This window comes from Chiloscyllium punctatum, chromosome 49, assembly GCF_047496795.1.
Source record: "Chiloscyllium punctatum isolate Juve2018m chromosome 49, sChiPun1.3, whole genome shotgun sequence".
Lineage (NCBI taxonomy): Eukaryota > Metazoa > Chordata > Chondrichthyes > Orectolobiformes > Hemiscylliidae > Chiloscyllium > Chiloscyllium punctatum.
The window spans coordinates 22,718,397-22,738,398 of record NC_092787.1 but is presented as its reverse complement, the minus strand read 5'-3'; the positions used below and the strand labels follow the sequence as shown (position 1 = coordinate 22,738,398).

Genomic DNA, 20,002 nt, shown 5'->3' with positions numbered 1-20,002 from the left:
CCATCATTGTGTTGAAGGGCCGAATGGTCTACTCCTGCACCTATTTTCTCGGGTTTAGTTCGGGAACGCGGTCGGCGTGGACCGGTTGAGCCAAAGGGTCTGATCTACATGCTGCATGATTGCATGAGCCAGGGAAGAAAGGCGGTTTCCGGGGGAGTGAGGGGGTAGGAGATGTTTACAGACGGGCTCGGCTTGTTGCTGGGATACCGCGTGGCCGGCTGCGTGCGGGTAACGTCACTTCCGTTGCTAAGAGGGCTGGTTTCCGGTGCGGTCGAAAGCTGCGCTCGATCTCGCTTGCGCTCGGGCTCTGAGTGAGTGAGGGAGGGAGAGAGAGGGGCGGGGAAAGGAACCGGAGGACGCCGTCGCTCTGCGGAGCTAACGGGCAGGTAGAGGAATGCCGATGTATTTAAATGTTGTTTTGTTCACTTTCTTCCCCTCCGCCTTCCTGGGGCAGGGGGTCGGAAAGGGCAGAGTGAGGGCCCGGAGTTTTCAAGCATTCCCCTTAGCGACGGCCGGGGACGGGACGAGGCGCGCGACTGCGCACGCGCGCCGTTGGCAGCTACTCTCGGAGCGGGTGGGCGCCTGAAGCGCGAAGTTTTCCCAACCCGGGAGGGTGGGAATAGAAAACTTCAGGACTTCCTTCCTTTTTAGAAGTTGTTTCAGCGTTCCCCTCTACCAACCGCCCCCCCCCCCCCCCACAAGGGGGGTAGTGGAATTCGCAATTGCTCTGAATGCCCTTTTTGGTTGCTGCCCACTTTTAGAAACTGCCTCTTTTTCCCTCCACCATGGCTTTCTGCTCCATTGGAATAGGCTAATTCAGGATGCTATGCATGAGCAGATGTTTAATCATCCCATCAGTGCAGTTTTTAATTGTTTTATATTATATCCTGTTAAACGTTTGTTAGTGTAGTCGTCTGTTTGTTCGTAATCTTTAATCCATTTTTGGAAGCCTTCGTTGACACACGTCTTGACACACATGCATGTATATCCATGCATATTTGCCTAATACAGTAGTTACTTTTTTCCCTACGAGGAACTGACTCTTGTTAAGAATTTCAGATACAGTACGAGAACTGTACTCGTGTGTGTTTGTTGAGATTTATTGGGCTAGAAATGATTCATGGTTTTGCAGGTCTGGCTGAAATCATCTGTGTGTTTCTGTGCACGTAGTTTAACTACTTTTTTTTTGCAATCTGAAAATGCTGAGGTGATTTTAAGAAATGACACCAACGCAGGGTTTGTTATACAGTATAGATTAGTGCAACATGTGACTTATGATTGCAGTGAACTTAAATTATTTCAGAGTTGTACTGCTAATGTAAAATGGACCGTATTCTGATTTTACTTTCTACCCTTCACCAGTAGATTACTGAGGTATTTACTATTTGATATGGGGTTTGCATGTGGCACAATACATTGACTGGGCGTTTATACTCTGGTAGATTATTTCCATCAATTTAAAATGAGTATAGTGGATAAATGTCTCAGTCCTAACTGTGCACCAGGATCTAATGTGAATTTTCTGAGTTGTTCAATAATGATGGTACACTGGAATAGAATAGTCATGTGGATTTCCCTTTGGGTATATTATGAATCAGAGCAGTGCGCTATTGGTATCAGGAAAGTTTCAGCAGGTCTGGCAGTATCTGTAAGGAGAGAAAAGAACTGACAAAGGGTCAGTTAGACTCAAAATGTCAGCTCTTTTCTCTCCTTACAGATGCTGCGAGACCTGCTGAGATTTTCCAGCATTTTCTCTTTTGGTTTCAGATTCCAGCATCTGCAGTAATTTGCTTTTATTGGTATCAGGAGTTTGAAGTGTAAAAACGAATGGATCTGCCATTTCATCCTTAGCTGTGACCTCCAAGACTTTTACAAAACCTTACATGTGTGACAAAGAACAAAACTTGGATAAGCCTACTGTGACATGGTATCAAAATTTGCTTGAGAGTCATGTTAGTTTCAATCTACTGATATTATCTCACTTTGAATATAATGTCTCTGGGCATAGTGCCGTGGGTTTAAGTTTAATGTTTCTAGTGGAAGGAAAAAGTACAATTTGAGGTTACAGAAGTGAATCTTCCTTGACAGTGTATTGACTGGGTCATCAATTTTGTTCATGTATGAAGCTGGAAATTCTGCAACAGAAAAGCAGTTGTGTAGATATGTTCAGTCATCAGCCTTCTAGTTTTTGAAAACGGTCGGGAAAGTGAATGTATCTGGCTATAAATAATCTGATTTTAAAATCATATTAAAGCACATATGTAATCAGTTGAAATGAGAAAAGGCCACTTGGCCTATCAAACATTATTGTTCATATGCTGAATCTTGTGCAATCTTGAATCCATTTACACTTTGAATGCTGCTCAGGTCTGGCTGTTCTCTTTCTTTAAATTAACATAAATGCTCTTTAAAAAGCTGATTTCCATAAATATAGATGGCCTAAAAACATTAGTTTGTAATCAACTTGTTAATAAAACTTAGGTCTTAAAATAGGTTTGGGTGCATTTTGTTATTTGTTTTAATCAACATTTGAGACAAACTGCAGGGCTAAATGGTGCTGATGGCAAGTGTTATCTGAGTAAGCAGTTTACAACATTTTTAATTTGTTTTCACTTGCCTGAAGTAAAGGCTTCAAAATATGTATTGAGGAATCCAGCCTAAAATGCTCTGAATTATTCAAAAGTTAAAATTCTATTAAAGGCCAAGCCATTAGAAATTTGCCGAAGTTTTAAAAGTTTTAAATCATCTTATGAGTATGTTACAAATTTCAGTTCCTGAAGATGCAACTAAAAAAAACTTTTCAAATGGAAATTTGTTTAGACACTAACTGAATAAATCAAAGAGAGGCAATATGTTTTTCAGTTATGAAATATTCTCAATTTCCTCTGCAATTTTCCTTTCCATTCTAAATGCTGCTGTGTTTCTGTGGGATTTTTCCATTATAAATATTTACATAAAATGCTGGCATGGAATCAGATTTGTGGGCTGTGTGCATGATTACACTCTCTCAGTTCTGAATATTGTAAGGTTATTTTAATCAACCTGTTCAGACAGGTATGACACATATCTGAAGCAGGTGGACATTGAACCTGGCCTTTTGACCCAGGAGCAGGGATACTACCACTGAAGCACTGAAAGTACTGATGCTAAATAAACTAGGGTTTTCAAGATGGCACACTACCACCTTTCTCAAATGCACTTAGGAATGAGTAATAAGTATCGGCCTTTTCAAGGATGCCTACACCTCCAGAAATACCTCCCACCTGTGTTTGAGGTTATTCTTGTTTTGATTTTCATCAATGGTTGGATTTTGAATGCATAGTAACCAAAATTACTTAACTCCAGAATGTGTTCTGCTCAGTGTTCTAAATCTTTTTCAGCTGAGTGTTTAGCATCTTTTTGCTGTTTCAATAATGCTTTCATAACTTTGTCTCAGTTATGGGCATACTAAGTCTACTGTTGCTTGTTGGTCCCTTTCTCAGTACTTTCTTAGTGCTATTTCAGTTCCTTTTGTGGTATTATTTCTCTTCATATTTGTCTGTTCAACTGATGTGAATCTTCTATCAAATAGTTGGTGACAGATTCTGTTTCAGTGAGTTAGATAGACTGGAATTTTTTTTCACTTAAGAATTCCTGTGTTCATTAACCATCATCTTAGAGTTTTTCATTTGCAAAACTCAATTTCAAGCACGTTTTGAAAAGCATTTTGAGTTGATTTAGTTCTTTAATGCTGAGTGTTTTTGCCACTATAATTCCTCTAATTCCAATTGTAGAGCCTTTCTAGCTCAGCATTGGAAAATACCATAATTTACACAATCAATTCAAAACTGTTCACAAAGATAATCGAGCAGTATATTAACTATATTGCAAAGGCATTTGACCAATAAACTTAAGGTGTAATTCTGAACTCCAATATTCCCTTGTTCTTCCTCAGCATCCCCTGTGCAAAAGTCTCATTAGGCATTTTGCGTATCTTGGTTAGACCATCTTAAGGGCTAGAAGGTGACATGACTGTTTAGGAATGTATTTTCATTTCTAGATCAGGCAGAACAATTTAAAGGGCGATCTGTTGTTTCTCAGCCCAGCAAGGTTTGCTGGGTGGTGTATGGCAGTCAGCACTGCTACCTCAGCACCAACGACCCAGTTTCATTTCCAGGCTTGGGTGACTGTCTGTCTGTGTGGAGTTTGCATATTCACCCTGTGTCTGTGTGGGTATCTCTGGGTGCACAGGTTTCTTCCCACAGTCCAAAGATTTCTAGTTTAAGTACCTTGGCCAAGCTAAATTGCCACATAGTAGCCAGGGATGTGCAGATTAGGCAATTTAGGGTAAATGTAGGGCTGTTGAGGAGCGTCTCTGTCGGAATGCTGTTTGGAGGGATAATGCAGTCGATGGATTCAATGGCCTCTTCTGCACTGTAGGGATTCTATATTTAAAAAAAAAGCTCTTGGTTATTCAACATTTTAATATTTTCTGAGCTCTTATTACATGTCCCAAATGCTTACCCAACTTTGTCTGTTGTTTTTAAAAACCTAAAGACAGCAGTTAGTGAAGTGTGCATAGGTACAGATAACTGAGAGGAGACACACTGTTGTATACCCTTAGCATGGAATAATGGTAAAGCCTGAGTGTAAGTTTGCACACTGAGCTGAAAGGTTTGTTTTCAGACATTTTGTCGCCCTACTAGATAATATCATCAGTGAGACTCTGGTGAAACACTGGTGTTATGGCCCGCTTTCTATTTGTGTTCAGGTTTCCTTAGGTTGGTTATGTCGTTTCCTGTAGTACCTTCACTTTCCTGTTCTTTTTCTCAGAGGGTGATAGGTGGGATCCAAGTCAATGTTTTTGTTCATAGCCTTCCAGTTGGAATGCCATGCTTCTAGGAATTATCTTCTAGGAACAGACAAGCTCTCTGTTGGCTTGTCCTAGGATGGATGTGTTGTTCCAGTCAAAGTGGTGTCCTTCCTCATCTGTATGTAAGGATACGATGGGTCATGTCTTTTTGTGGCTAATTGATGTGCATTTATCATGGTGGCTTGTCTTCTGCCTGTTGGTCCAATGTAGTGTTTGTTACAGTTCTTGCAAGGTATTTTGTAAATGACATTTATTTTGCTTGTTGTCTGTATACGGTCTTTCAAGTTCATTAGCTGCTGTTTTAGTATGCTAGTGGGTTTGAGGTCTACCGTGATGCCATGAGGTCTGAGTAGTCTGGCAGTCATTTGAGATGTCTTTCTAGGGAAGAGTGGCTAGTGATTCTGGGCAAGTTTTGTATGCTGCTTTGGGTTTGTTGCTGAGAAATCGATGGACTGTGTTCATTGGGTTCCCGTTCTTTTTGCACACACTATCCAGGTGGTTTTCTTCTGCTCTTCATAGTTCCTCGGTGCTGCATTGTGTGGTAGCTCGTTGAAATAATGTTCTAATGCAGCTCTGTTTGTGGGTGTTAGGATGATTTGCTTCTGTCATTCAGTATTTAGTCTGTATGTTATTCTCCTGTAGACGCTGGTTAGTAGACCAAACTGTCTAACGGTAAAGCCTTTTTGAATTTGTAATTAAAAATTGTTCAATAAAATGATTTGGTGAGTTGTTGAAATGCAAATGTATCACTCTAATATTCCAATTTTAGTGAGCTAAGGTGACATGCTATGAATTCTTACTAGTTTTGTTGCTTAGTCTTTAAATACTGTAACTTTATTGAATTTTCTAAATCCATCGGTAAACCATTTAACATGTTTTGGTATGTGGAATTTTGCTGAGCTTCTAAAGCCTCCGGTTGTTAGAGATTTGAAAGTGGTTTCCTTTGTGAATTTGCTCATGTTCTCATACAGCATAATTCATACAGCAGACTGGTAAGTAACTAGCAAGCACTGGTTCCCTTGCCCACTGTTTTTTGTGCAAAGCATTTAATAACATGCAAACTCCAAAATGTAGTCTTGTGCCTTCTACAAAGAAATAAAATATATTTTAAGTTAGTGTCATAGTGTCTGTGAAAAGAATTGCTGATGGGTTCATTAAGACTTAAAATACTTTACAGTAGGAGCATGCTGCACTGATTGTGGGTTTCTAAAAAGTGCAAATCTTGCTTTGAGATGTGGGAATATTATGCAGTATTGATTTTAGTCTGTGTATTTTTAGTAGAACCAGATCTAATGTTCATATGTGATTGAGCCTGATGGATTAGCAGTTTCAATTTTCCTGTAGTGGATATGTCCTTGAGTGGTATTAACTGAGACTATCTGTATCCTGACTACTTGCTTATGATATCTGTCATTAAGTTTAGCTCTGTGATCTTATTGCTGTCAGGGTGCCCCTTTTTTTTTCCTTACATTTTCCTCTGCAGCAAGACTCTGACTCTATTATCCCTCACCATACTTTTGTTTTTCTTTTTGCTGAAATCATGTTGGAAAGTTCCTGCTGGGAATGCCAACACTTCATTTATTTCCATCACTATGTATTAGCTACTTGTCCATGGAGGCCATTACAGCAAATACAGCATTATCCTCACTCAGTTGTTCCTTTTTCTAACAATATTACACTGTGGGAATCACTCACTGATTTTTGTACTGTCTGGTGTCAGCAGTGCCATCTTTTGGGTGAACCGTTTAAGCCTGTTTGTGATCTTGGGCGGATGTATCCGATTCCATGTATTATTTTGAAGCAGAGTAAGGGCAATCTCCCTGGTGTCCAAGCCATTAATTATCCATCAGTCAGTATTACTTGCATGAACTTTGACATTTTACTTTCACTTTATATGAATGCTGACAAAATTTAAAAGAATATTGTACTAAATTTGAATGTTAATGTCAAGTGTCAACATCAACAGAAAACAGTATGTTGTGACTTAAAAGGCTATTGGCATGGTATTTTAAAGGTGGAACTGAGCTTCTGAACCACATGATTGATAGCAACTCTTGGAGTTAGTGAAGAAGGATCCAGTTACTGGAGTCTTTTGGGTTTTAGGTAAAAGTTAAGTTGGCAAAGTTCCATTGCTAATAAAACTCTTCAGAGCTTTTGCATAGTAAATGCTTTCATAATCATGAAACTGTTTTTAGCAAGAGTTCAAATGTGATATTATCACAGGGCACAATGTGAATCAGATGGTTTGGAAGTAACATCTTTTGTCTCATGCAGTGATTTTAAATGGTCTTGCCTCTTTCAAGCAGTTGGAGTCATCTGAGTTTGCTGACAATAAAGTGGTGATTTCTGTGACAGCTGTTTCACTTCTGATTAAGCTAACAGTTCAGTCTTTTATTTGCATGACCTAGAATAGAAGGTTAAATAAAATGTGCCGGCCTAGGCAGTGGCTACGCTATCTAAAGAGCCCAATATGTGCCTTCAAGTCATTTCACAACTTCCTAAATTGATGTAAGGTAACAGCATGGTTTCAGTATGTGGGCTGAAAATACCATTTGCTGTTCATACTGTTAATTAAATGTTTTAACACACAGTATGGCAGAATGATCCTTCCAAGTCTTAACTACTGCAAGCAGTTTAACTTGCAGCATTGTGCACAGTGGAGCAACAATTCATAATTGGCTATTCATTAAACAGGGAATGTGTGTAAGATTTTAGTTTTCCTATTTCTCCCATAATTTGTTCTTTTATTCCAATTCTTGACATCCCGTTTTATTCTCTTGTCTTTTCAGTTATTAATTAAATTTGGTCGCTATTTTCATCTCCCAGGCAATTGAATCTGAGCAGAGATGGTGTGGCTGGCAGGGACGGCACTGAGAACAAATTTGGTAGAGATGGACTGGAAGTGTGATTTTTTAAAATCTGGTTTTTAAAATGACTTGCTGATTGCATTTAAACTGAATGTTGGGAGGGATCACAGGAAAGCAACTTTTCACATTGATTATATGTGTATTGGAGTTGTTGATTTATGTTAGGATCCCTCCCATTAAGTGAAATGGCTGAAGACCCACAACAGAAGCTTATTTCCAGATTGTGATTGTTTTTCCCAGAAAATTTAATTAATAGAACTTACAGTGCAGCCTGGCCATTGGCAGAGTGAAGGAAGATGTCATCAACAGTGTTATCAAGTGGTTCTTACAAAGCCATAACCTGCTTGTTGATGCTGAGTTTTGACTCTTCCAGAGTTGCTTGGCATCTGATATCTAGCTTTGACCAAGCATGGGTAAATTAGCTGAATGCTTAAACTGAGGTGAGTGACTGCTGTTGAAACATTGAGGTAATATTTCACTAATTGTGAATTTAAGGAGCCAGAGCAAAGTTGGTATCGCTGGAAATTTAAAGGGAGAGAACTCTCCATTGATTGGAGTCGAACCTTGCACAAAATGTTCTTGAGATTCTTAGAGGTCAATCATTTCTAGGTCAAACCCTGCAACTGCTTCATCAATGATCGTCTCTGCATCAGGAAGTCAGAAGTGTGATATTCATTTTGCATAATGGTCATGTTGTTTGTTTTGTTCAGCAACATCTGTGACGATTCAGATGCTGAAGCAATCTGTAACCACGTGCAGCATGACCTGGACAGCATTCTGGTTTGACACACAAGTGCTAGAAAGAAGCGAAGTAGACAAGAAAATTTTTTAAAATCACTCATGACGTTCAGTGGCATTACGATCTGAATTCTCCACAATCATAACCTGGAGGTTACCATTGACCAGAAAGTGAACTGGAGTAGCCATATTTGCATCATAAAAATTGAGCTGCAATGTGTGTTGTATTGTAATCTGATCCTGTAGAAATGAGAATTCTGGATAAAGGATGATAAAGACAAAAAATTAACAATTACAGATTCTTCTTTATGGCTTAGGGACTTGTATTTTTGAGAGTCAATTATTTATGCTGACAGGAGACTATCTTTGAAAGCTAATGAATTTCAAATGTTGCTGACCACTTGATGATTAAATGTGGGTTCAAGGAAGTGTGATATTTTGTGATAAGCAAATTATGGTATTGACTCAGTTTTGAGGGTTCACTTTTTTGATATGTTTGTATTTATTTAAAATATATTTCTTAAAAACTTTATAGGCTAGAATGGCAAATAGTATTTTCTGTGGTCTTAAACTTTTTTTTTGCACAGTGCAGTTGGAAGATTTTGCAATTTATATGCTGGACACTTCTTCATTCAGGAAAATGTGTTGGTGTGTGCCAATCTCAGAAGGCTCTATCGTGCTAGTGTTTCTATGACAGAGTTTCGTTTCTGTTTTTTAATCCTGTAAATTTTGCATAAGCAGTTTTCAAGAAATTTTGCTATGTTGCTATTTTACACATGCCACGTTCATTTCAAATTTTTTGTCAATTTTGGTAAAAGAGTCATGTACTTCACAAACTTTTATATAATGACTATAGGAAGACTGTACAACACAGCATGTTTTTCTAACCATTGTTGTGGTTGTCTTATTTTAGATACGTAGTGATTTGAGAAAATGTAGCATTGCTCAGAATATTATGTCCCATGCATATAAAAGGCATGATGGAAAATTATTGGTATTATGTTGCATTCCAGGTATTGGAGCTGAAACCTAAAGAGCAGGAAGGAAAAGCTTGCATTTATGTAGCACCTTTCTTGACATCTGTTTTCCAAAATGTGCTCTAAAGCCAACAAAATTGCTTCTGAAATGTTGTTGCTGTTGTAATCCAAAATTCATTGCCTTGGACTTAATTGATTTATGATAAACTACTGGTTTTGGCCAAATCAGTTGTTAATTTTCACATCTGTTCTATGTTTATCCATTAATAAAACCCAAAAAGTAACTTCAAAAATGCTATTGGTTATGTTTGGAATCATGAGGTAACTTTGTAGAAAACTCTGGTCATGTATTTGCACAATTAAAATTGTGCTTGATTAGAATACTTTTCTTCTATATGTTTATAGCACATTTGCATATTTAGCATCACATCACATCTTTATATCTTTAATGTACAATATTAAATGCATATATTTGAAGGTCAAACATGCAACCTGCTTTTAGAAGCATAGAAAATAATAGGAGTAGGGATTCAGCCCTTCAAGCCTGCATTTCCAATCATTGTGATCACGATTGAGCAGCCAACTCAATAGCATGTTCATACTTTTCTCCCATATTCTTTTTGATCCTTTTGGCTCCAAGTGCGATATCCGATTCCTCCTTGAAAGCATATGATGTTTTGGCCTTGTCTGCTTTCTGTGGCAGTGGATTCCACAGGCTTACCATATGGATTCCAGAGCTTTACAATATGGAAACAGACCCTTCAGTCCAACTAAATAAAATCAAATTGCTGCCGATGCTGGAATCTGAAAGCTTTGACAAAGGGTCAGTTGAACTCGATGTCAGCTCTTTTCTCTCCTTACAGATGCTGCCAGACCTGCTGAGACTTTCCAGCATTTTCTGTTTTGCCTTCGGTCCAACTCATCTGTGCCAACCAGACGTTCCAATCTGACTTAGTCCCATTTGCCAAGATTTGGTCCATATCCCTCTTAAACCCTTCCTATTCATATACCTATCCAGCTGCCTTATAAATGTTGTAATTGTACCTACCTCCACCACTTTGGCAACTTGTTCCAAATGTGCACCACCCTTTGTGTGATAAAGTTAAATCTTTCCCTTCTCTTCTTTAATCTATGCCCTCTAGTTTTGGACTCCCCAACCCTGGGAAAAAGATCTTGACTATTTCCCCTTTATCCATGTGTACGGTCATCCCTTAGCCTCCAACGCTCCAGGGAGAAAAAAGCCCTAGCCCATTCAACCTCTCCCTGTAACTCAAACCCTGTAGTCCTGGCAACATCCTTGTAAATCTTTTCTGCACCATCTCAAGTTCAACAATATCTTTCCGATAGAAGGGCAACTAGAATTGCATACAGTATTGTATAAGTGACCTCACTAATGTCCTGCACAGCTGCAGCATGACATCCTAACTCCTGTACTCAGTGTTCTGACCATTGAACAGTGCCTTTACCATCCTGTCTACCTATGACTCCACGGTCTTTGTTTGGTAGCACTCCCTGGGGCCCTACCACTTAACTGTAGAAGTTCTGTCCTGCTTTGCCTGACCAATATGCAATTTGGGTGAAGAAATTTATCCTCATCTGTGTTAAATGGCAAACTGTGTATCCTTGGAGTGTGGCACCTGTTTCTGGACTCCCCTGCTATTGGGATCAATGCTATCTAGTTCTTTTAGAATTTTATAGGTTTCTGAGATCCCCCTCCATTCTTCTGAACTCCAGCATATATCCTGACTGATTCTACCCATCCTGTGGTAAACCTTCACTGCACTCCATGAATTGTAAGAAGATCCTTCCTCTGATAGAGTCCAAAACTTGCACAGTTTTCCAGTTGTGCTCTCATCAAGGCTGTGTAAAATTGCAGCAAGGCATCCTTGCTTCTCATACTGTTGTTATGGAGGCCAATATGCTCAAAGTTTGGGAGAAGATTTGTAGCTCGGGTGCTCGTTGTTGTGGTTCTGTTCGCTGAGCTGGGAATTTTTGTTGCAAACGTTTCGTCCCCTGTAGGTGTATTCCTAGACGTGATGGTATAGAGAACACCGAACGGAGAATTCACCACAAAGGTATACAGGAAAGCCACACACACAGACCAAGTCCTGAACTACGAAAGCAACCACCCCAACACACAAACGAAGTTGCATCAAGACACTATTCAAAAGGGCCACAACACACTGCAGCACACCAGAACTGCAAAAAGAGGAAGAAGAACACCGATACAAGGTATTCGCCAAAAACGGATACCCGCGCAATTTCATCAACAGATGCCTAAGGGAAAGACAACGGAAGGAGGAAATGCCACAACCCAAAGGACTAGCCACACTACCATACATCAAGAGCATTTCCGAACTGAGAGCCAGACTACTGCGACCACCAGGACTCATAACAGCACACAAACCAACAGCCACTCTCAGACAACAACTCACCAGAACGAAGGACCCGATACCCAGCATGAGCAAAACCAATGTAGTGTACAAAATCCCATGCAAGGACTGCACAAAACACTACATAGGACAAACAGGAAGACCGCTAACGATCCGCATCCAACTAGCCACGAAACGACACAACCAGCTATCCTTAGTAGCCACACACACAGGTGACAAGCAACATGAATTCGACTGGGACAACACGACTATTATAGGGCAAGCCAAACCGAGAACAGCCAGGGAATTCCTAGAGGCATGGCATTCATCCACAGATTCTATCAACAAACACATCGACCTGGACCCAATATACCGGCCACTGCAGCGGACAAGCTGGAACTGACAGAGACAAGCCACTATAAATGCTGGAGGAAACATCACAGAAGCGCTTCACAAGAGGCTCCCAAGCACTGAGGATGTCACCTAGACAGACGGCGAAACGTTTGCAACACAAATTCCCAGCTCGGTGAACAGAACCACAACGGGCCAATATGCTATTTGTCATCTTTACTTGCTGCTAAACCTGCATAAATGTATAAGGATACCTCGGTTTTGTTGCATATTCATTACCCTCTCTCAATTTATGGCCATTTAGGTAATAATCTGCCTTCCTGCTTTTGCCAACCTCACATTTTATACTGCATTTGCCATGCATTTAGAATCCAAACAATGTACTACTTTTTTTTTCTCTCTTTCTTTCTCAAGTTCATTGAATGGACCATTCTTGGTATAAAGTCAGCATCCACTTCTTGTGCTGGAGTTCTTTTTTCAGGACTATTTCTTGCCTCCTGGTCCAGTGAGTGGTAGATGAAAAGCTGCTACATCTTGTCTCCTCTTAGTCATATTTAAACTCTACACTGCCAAGCAGTATTTAGCTTGCCTCACTGGACAACTAAGTGATGTCCACTCTGAATTCAAATCTCTTTCTTTCATGGTAGCTGATCATTTTTTTAAAAAAAAAAAATGTTTTCTACTGTTCTATTGCTTGCTTTGAATGTTTTACACTGAATCAATCTGGAATTGCAAGGAATGGTAGTGAGTTGGGCAGTAGTTACTAGTTGTGGAAATTGTGTGTATTATCAGGATTAGAGTGAAACATTATACTAAGCAGGCATCTATTTGAGTACTGAGAAACTTCTAGCTGTGCAACTAAATTATAGTTTTTCACTTTCACTTTAGGATGCATTTGGAGACAGTATTTTGAGCTGTCAGTCGGCAGGATAGCCTGGTAGTTATCCCTTCTGATGGTGACCATAAGAACAATTTGAGATGTTGAATACCGAGCTTCAGCCAAAATCATTGGGGTGATTGCCATTTATATCAGAAAAAGTCAATGCTGTAGCACATAAAAACTTTTTTTACTGATTCCTTTCAATGCTGGTTCACAATTTTTCCTGCAGTAGTCAAAGTTTAAGATTTAATTTACCCTTTGTACAGTAATTGAAATAGAGCCTTATTTTGTGATGAGTAAGTATGTGTGAATGAGGAAATATTTTGCCTATCTTTGTGTGTGATCCAAATGCCAATTTTATCTGTAACCAAATTCAGGAACTTGATATTTACCTTGTTCTTCCTCCCTCCTTAAACTGTGATTGGAATTAAATGTAGAAATATGACTGAAATGTAAATCTGTTTTTGTTCACTTCAGGTGCTGATGGACTTGCTGGGGATTTGCAGTGTTTTCCAATTTGATTATTGCTCAAGTCTCTGAAGGAGGGCAGAGGTAATGTTTCCATTCTTTTAGTCTGCCTGTAAACAATTTTGCCTGAATTGCATGGATGAATTTCAATAAAATGTAAAGTAGTCCAAGGTTGAGCTCATTAGAGATCTGGATCTTGAATTGTTTTGGAAGGATTGGTTATAGCAACTTGGAATCTCTTCACTCCTTTCAAATTTGTCACAGCTGTTTAACGAAAATAAAGTAAACAGATTTTTCAGAGCATCATCCAGGTAGAGAAAAGCTGCAAGGAAGAGGTGTGTAAATAAAATATTAGTGAGTTAATGCTGAGTGGCAGTGTGATTTGCTCTGCTAAGTGCCCACTTAAGTATTTGGATATTTTTTTTATCTTGTAGATTACAATAGAGACGCAGGGAAACCTGCAGCTTAAGAAATGTTATTTCTTATATTGAAATATAATTTGCACAAATGTGGAATGTTAATCATGGGCTGTATAATAAAAAAAATTCAAAGAAAGAAAGTTCAACTACCTGCTTCGGTTTTCCAAACAATTTACTAAATGGGTGGCAAATGATATTCTATTCCTTGACTATCTCGCTGGACCACTGTTCCCCCAGTTTGGATATTTCATGTTCCTCAGTACTCCAATTGTTGTGATAATAATAGTAATAAAGAAAATTGCATTGAAACGCAGGGAGCTTGCCCACACATCTCTGTTCAACAGAGCTTTGCAATAGCTGAGGGAACCTGATTTGGGTACAAACATGTAGTTTCAAAAAAAAGGAGGATTTGTTGCAATAAATATTTGAAAATCTTTTACATTTTTTTCAATTTCTCAACATCTTTACAATGGCCTGACTTTGTACAGTAAAAGATATTGAAAAATGTTGAGTTACTATGGAAAAGCTGTCATCTTTTTCTGTCTGTTGTGCTATCCTCAGATGAGTGCAATAGTGTCTGCCATGTCAGCACTGCAGTCAAAGGTTGCTAGTGCTTGGCAGAGTTGGGATGCAAGAAAGTTTCTTCTGCCTTACAGCATTGTTTTTCACATGATGTATCAGCTTCACCTTCTCTCCAGTTGACAGCCATTTTAACTCTCTCTGGTTCAGACGTACGTGCAGGATTTGAGCCTCTTTTCACAGAGGGATCCCAGTATTGAATGATGACTTGCCTGTGATTTCACACTCTGTGGCCTAACTTCGCTCCAATTGGTTAGCATTGTCATATAACAAATGTGCACAAGTTTGGTTAATCTGAAGCTACAGTCCAGAGCTTTAATTTACGTGCATCCCTCACTTCAATATCCTGTTTTGGCTATGTGAATGCCGATAACTTTGCCACAGCCAGAGTTTGTCCCTATCTGAACTTAATCACAATGAAATCATAAGTTTTGACCATTGTAATATATGCCCCTTTTGCCTCAGTACAAATTTGAAAACTTGAGGTCTTGGGTAATGCAAGTGGCTTCCTCTTTGTAGTTCAGCATTGATCTAGCCAGTGCTGATAGCAAAATAATCTATTTCCTGCCTTCCATTTAAGGTGAGGAGCAGTTTGAATCTGAGCATTATTGGGAAAAAAAAACATTTTGTTGAAATTTTCCATCTAGCACTCATCATGACAATTCATGAGACATGCTGAACATATACATTGCAGACAGACGCATGCAAACACTCCTGTTTCAACGCAGAGTAGGTGACAGCCGTTATCAGCTTCATTTCTAAAGGCAGCGCCTTGACCAGTCAGTCAACCTGCCTCGTTTAAAACTTGATTCTTGTCAGTTAACTGTCAGTCTTTTATTAACTGGTGCATTTCTCCATAACAGCTCCTCTATCCATCACTGCACTTTCTCTCCAGCAATTTGTGTTGATTTTCCCCTTTTCTGTAGTATTCTTGTGGATTGTCCTAATGAATTGCAAGCTGAAAAGCTTTGTCAGGATGTGTCTTTTGTCAGCAGTACTTGAGTTTGCATTTCAAGGTTGTAAGTCTGCATAGTTTCTGGAGGAGTTCCGTGAGTCATCTGGAAATCTTCAGTACAACTTAGGCCTGTGAAGTACATTCCATTTCATTACGAATGCATTGGCAGCTACACCATAATACTGAGGGTAATATTTAATACCAAATATAAGCATATAAATGGCATGACGAAATGAAAGTTGTGAATGAAAGTTTGTAACTTTAATGAAAATGTTTTTTATTAAAAAATAATGTTGAATTCAAACCTTGGCACACTTGCTTTTGTCAGAATCTCTATAGTGAAGTAGTTTCTTGCCATCTCAATATTTTCTCCCTTGTCCAAACTACAGTCTTTTTAAAAACTCCATAGTGTCATCTAAATACTGCTACTTTATCTGTTATACTCCTCTCCCTTTTTAGCTGTGGTAGTCCTTTGGACTTTTGCATAATTTTATAGTTTGGGAAATGTGCTTAGTTCATGAATAATTTTTGTAATGTGTTTTGAGTCTTTTCTTGCAGGCAATGAATAGACCATAACTGAGCATCGAGTTTGATGGCACGGTGCCAGCTGTTGCACCTAATCTTCTGTAGGCAAACCTGCTAACCCTGTAACTATGATATTTAAAATCTAATTAAAGCCTTTGTATAGAGTGCATCTGTAGGGTTTTACATAAGAAATGTATGTAGTATGCCCCTCTATCGCTACACGTGGGTTGCTAATAAAACAACATTGCACACTTTTATGGAGGCAGAATTGACTAAGGAAATGAATGCTCACTTCTCCACCCTCAAGTAGAGACAGATTGAGAAACTTCAATCGATGTCAAAAAACAAACCACTAGTCTGGTATAAAACAGCTGGAGAAACTTATTAGGTTTGGCAGAAACTGAAGAGAAAACAATAACGTTCTAGATTCAGTTAACATTTTGGAATATTTAGGTGGAGGTATGTTTCATTTGCAATTTGGGCAAACAATCTATCAAAATAAATTCTTCAGGTTATTTCAGGAGCCAGCTTTAGTGTCTCACCCAGTGAATTGCATACCCATCTAAGTAGTACTTATAGCGAGCGGATTCAACTTTAATCCTGATTGAATAAGCTTACCCGCAATAGTGTTTCTTTGTTTAAAATCCCACCTGTAGAGTCTAGAGGTTTTCCTTAGACCTGAGTGCCAGGCTGGTTTTGTTGCACCACTCTCAAAACCCAAGTTTGCTGCGCTGACATTACTTTTATTTTTCTAATTTCATGTTTGATCTACTCTGTCTCACAGACACAACACATCAATTGCATTTGTTACAGGGTTTTTTTTGTTGCTTTACTGACCAGATTTCATTGTTATAATAGCAACTTTTATTTGGTACTTTTAAGTTTAGTGAGATGCTTCTCCTTGTTAAACCCAATATTATATTGCATGTGTGTCATTAGACTTGATTACTCATACTCTGTTACATTGTTGGTACTCTTGATAATCTTTAGCTCTATCAATTAAGGAAAATAAACTTTAGATTTATATTGGTCTTTTTGACATTATCAGTGAAGTACTTTAAGTGTAACTGTTGCAAAACAATGCTTTTGTGTCTGCATTTTAAATTCGTGCCCTTCTTGCTCCCAGATTTGATCTAATCCATCTCCGTCCTGGTCTCCACATGGTCTGAAATCCTGCAAAGTATAGTCATTTTAATCAACCTGTTTGGACATGTTATGGTACGTGTTCGGGCAACTTGAATCCAGTCCTCCTGGATCACAGGGAGATTTACTTCTGCATTGCAAGAGTCTGATCCTATAAAGTAAATATTTGGAGCAAAATGCCTTTTACCATTAATCTTTTTGAATGCTGCTTCTATGTATCCATTGTTCTCTGTAGAACCTAAAACTTTGTTAATCTTTCATAACACGTTATCTTCACACTTGAAATGTATTTAATACATCCTGTCAGTGGCATTTTTATGTATTTCATTGTTTCCAATGAGACCTGGATGACTGAGGAACAATACCTAAAAGTAACTATTCAGACTATTCAATCCATTTTGTTAACTTAAAGTTCAGTGTATTCTAAGCATCCATATATCTCTCAATCTCTTGTACCCCTTTAATTATTTCTTTCTCCAAAAATAACTCCAGCTGTCTCTTGAATTTTCCAGGACTGTCTGCTTGGCTGTCAGTTTGACATATTCACCAAGCTGCCAGAAATACACCATGCCCTTATTTCAGAAGTATTTTGTACAAAATGCACTGAACATTTAGCACAAAATTTCACTATGCAATGTTCTTTGCATTTGGTTGATTCAAGTTACTGGCTAATCAAAATTTAAGCATGAAAAGTTACTGTTAGGAGTGCTTAACAGCTATCAGTTTACTGAATTAGGCATTGTGATCTAAAACTGTTATTCCTAATCTAAACTCTGCACAAGTACCAACTTCCACCATTCATTTCTTGATCCTCTCCCTATCCCTATCCATAGACAATGCTTCAGCTGTTTTTTTTAATAAAGCTATTCAGATATGTTATGTCAACTCTCTGGAAAAGGTAGGATTTGCACTCCGGCCTTCTGACTCCGAGGTGGGAATGTTACCGCGGCACTATAAGAGCCCAATTCTTCTGGTACCCACTCCCAAAACACCCATTACTTCAATGAGCTTCACCTACTTTGAACTGACTCGGAAACTATCCTGGTTTACACTTGGGACCTATGTTTCTAGCATTGTCAAAGAGTAGGCTAGTTGAATCTGACCAGCTGACTTTTCTCCTTCCACAGTTTAATCCATGTTCCTTATGAGCGTTGATAATTATTTCCACTCACTTTATAAACTTTAGAATTTTTGTCCTTTCTCAAAATGAAAATCCTCTCAATTTAAACTCTGCTCATTGCTTGGACAACTAAACCTTTTCAGTTGGTTTCTGTACCTCTTTGAGTCAGATGGTTGCACTGTTCAGTATTGCATGTAAATTACTTTTCTCTGTGGTATTTTCTGTATTCTTTCTGCATATCTAGTTAGTCTTATCACATCATGTTTGTCCATATTAAATGATGTCTACCACACCAGCCTGAACTATCTGGATCATTCTGTTTAATTTCTGTGCTATCCGAAAGTTGCACTGCACCACAATGTCCCCTTTGTTCTAAAACAGTGTGCACTTGGAACACCACTAGGATGTCTGTTAATGTGTTGAATATTACAGTTGATACACGTCTATGGATATATAGAGAACTTAAAATTCCATTGCCAGGTTATTAACATAGCAGTGCAGTTCCTTCGAGCCCACTAATCTGGTCTTTCAGAACAGAAGGTTTTTTTCCCCCAGATCTAGGAGCTTTATGACTCATGATTGCAGTGCCTGCAAACATTTCAATGTGTTGAGGCTTATTAATTTTGAATAAGATGGAAATTACAAGGCTAATTGCATAAAGTGGAAGCTTTTTGCTTGGCATAGTGACTGCTGAATAAAGTATAAATTTTCCCTGTGTGAAATTGGCTATGAATAAGAAAATCCCTTTATTATGCCAATTTTTCCATTTGATTTACTTTCTTCCTGCTAAAACAGCAGGCTCTGCCAGGTGGAGCATAATGGGGATTGAAAAATACTGCTTTGGGTTATAGATTTCATGGTATGGTTTCAGTTAAATAATCCCAATTATATGGTGGCCAACCTAATGCAGAAGTAGAGAGGTGAATAGTAATTTAAAATGATTTGAGATTTTGTTCAATTGGCCAGGTGTCTGTATCTTAAACTAACAAGCAATGTTATGGCAATATGCTCCTATCACAAAAGTTTAAGATTTTCTTACTTGATATTGGTATGAATCTTTGAATCTCATGGATTTGTTTCAATGACTTTTCATTTTCTAAAAGATTAAATATTACTCTGCAAATGCTACTAATCTGAAATTTAAACAAAAATGCTGGAAACGGCATCTGTGAAGAGAGAAACACAACAGTTAAGGTGTGCGATCTTTTGTCAGAACTGTATAATGTAGCAGGTTTTGAGCAAATCTAGATGAGAGGAGAGATAATGGGGAGAGAATGAAAGAGAGGCCTGGGATTGGATGGAAAGCAGAATTAATTTATTGATCAGCAATATCCTATTGTCACCTACGCTTGGAAAAATGACAACAGTGGTTCTAATGTAATGTTTGGTTTCAGCATCATGTCTTTACCTGCTGTGGAAATACTTGTTATTCCTCATGACACAATTTGGGACGTAGGTTATGTAGTATTGAAAGATCCAAGAGGCATGTCTGAACTAACATGAGACCTTTCAGTGACAAGGAGCAGGCTTCCACCAGTGCATCATGCTTCAAGTAACCAGATTCAACCTGGAGACTGAGATCTTCACACATAATTCACATGTAAGGCCTTGTTCCTCGAGCTTTCATTGTGTTTCATTGGAATATTATAATAAACAGCTGTGAGATCTGAATGGAATTGAGAATTGAAAGTGTAAGAACTGGAGTCTGAGAGCCATGTTTCCAAACTGAAAGGAAGTGTTCAGCAAAGTGATCATT

At 38.6% G+C, this 20,002-nt stretch overlaps 1 protein-coding gene across 8 annotated transcripts in view; it reads left to right on the top strand.

Annotated features, from left to right (window-relative positions):
- The first annotated feature begins 253 nt into the window (after positions 1-253).
- The window catches only part of LOC140469377 (nucleus accumbens-associated protein 2-like), a 112,662-nt gene continuing 92,913 nt past the window's right edge, over positions 254-20,002 (top strand). For 2 of the 8 annotated variants that reach the window (XM_072565831.1, XM_072565830.1), the window contains exons 1-2: positions 254-386; positions 13,515-13,589. The gene's annotated coding sequence lies outside the window, so the exon portion shown is untranslated. The other 6 variants (XM_072565829.1, XM_072565833.1, XM_072565834.1 and 3 more) reach the window with 6 other exon arrangements.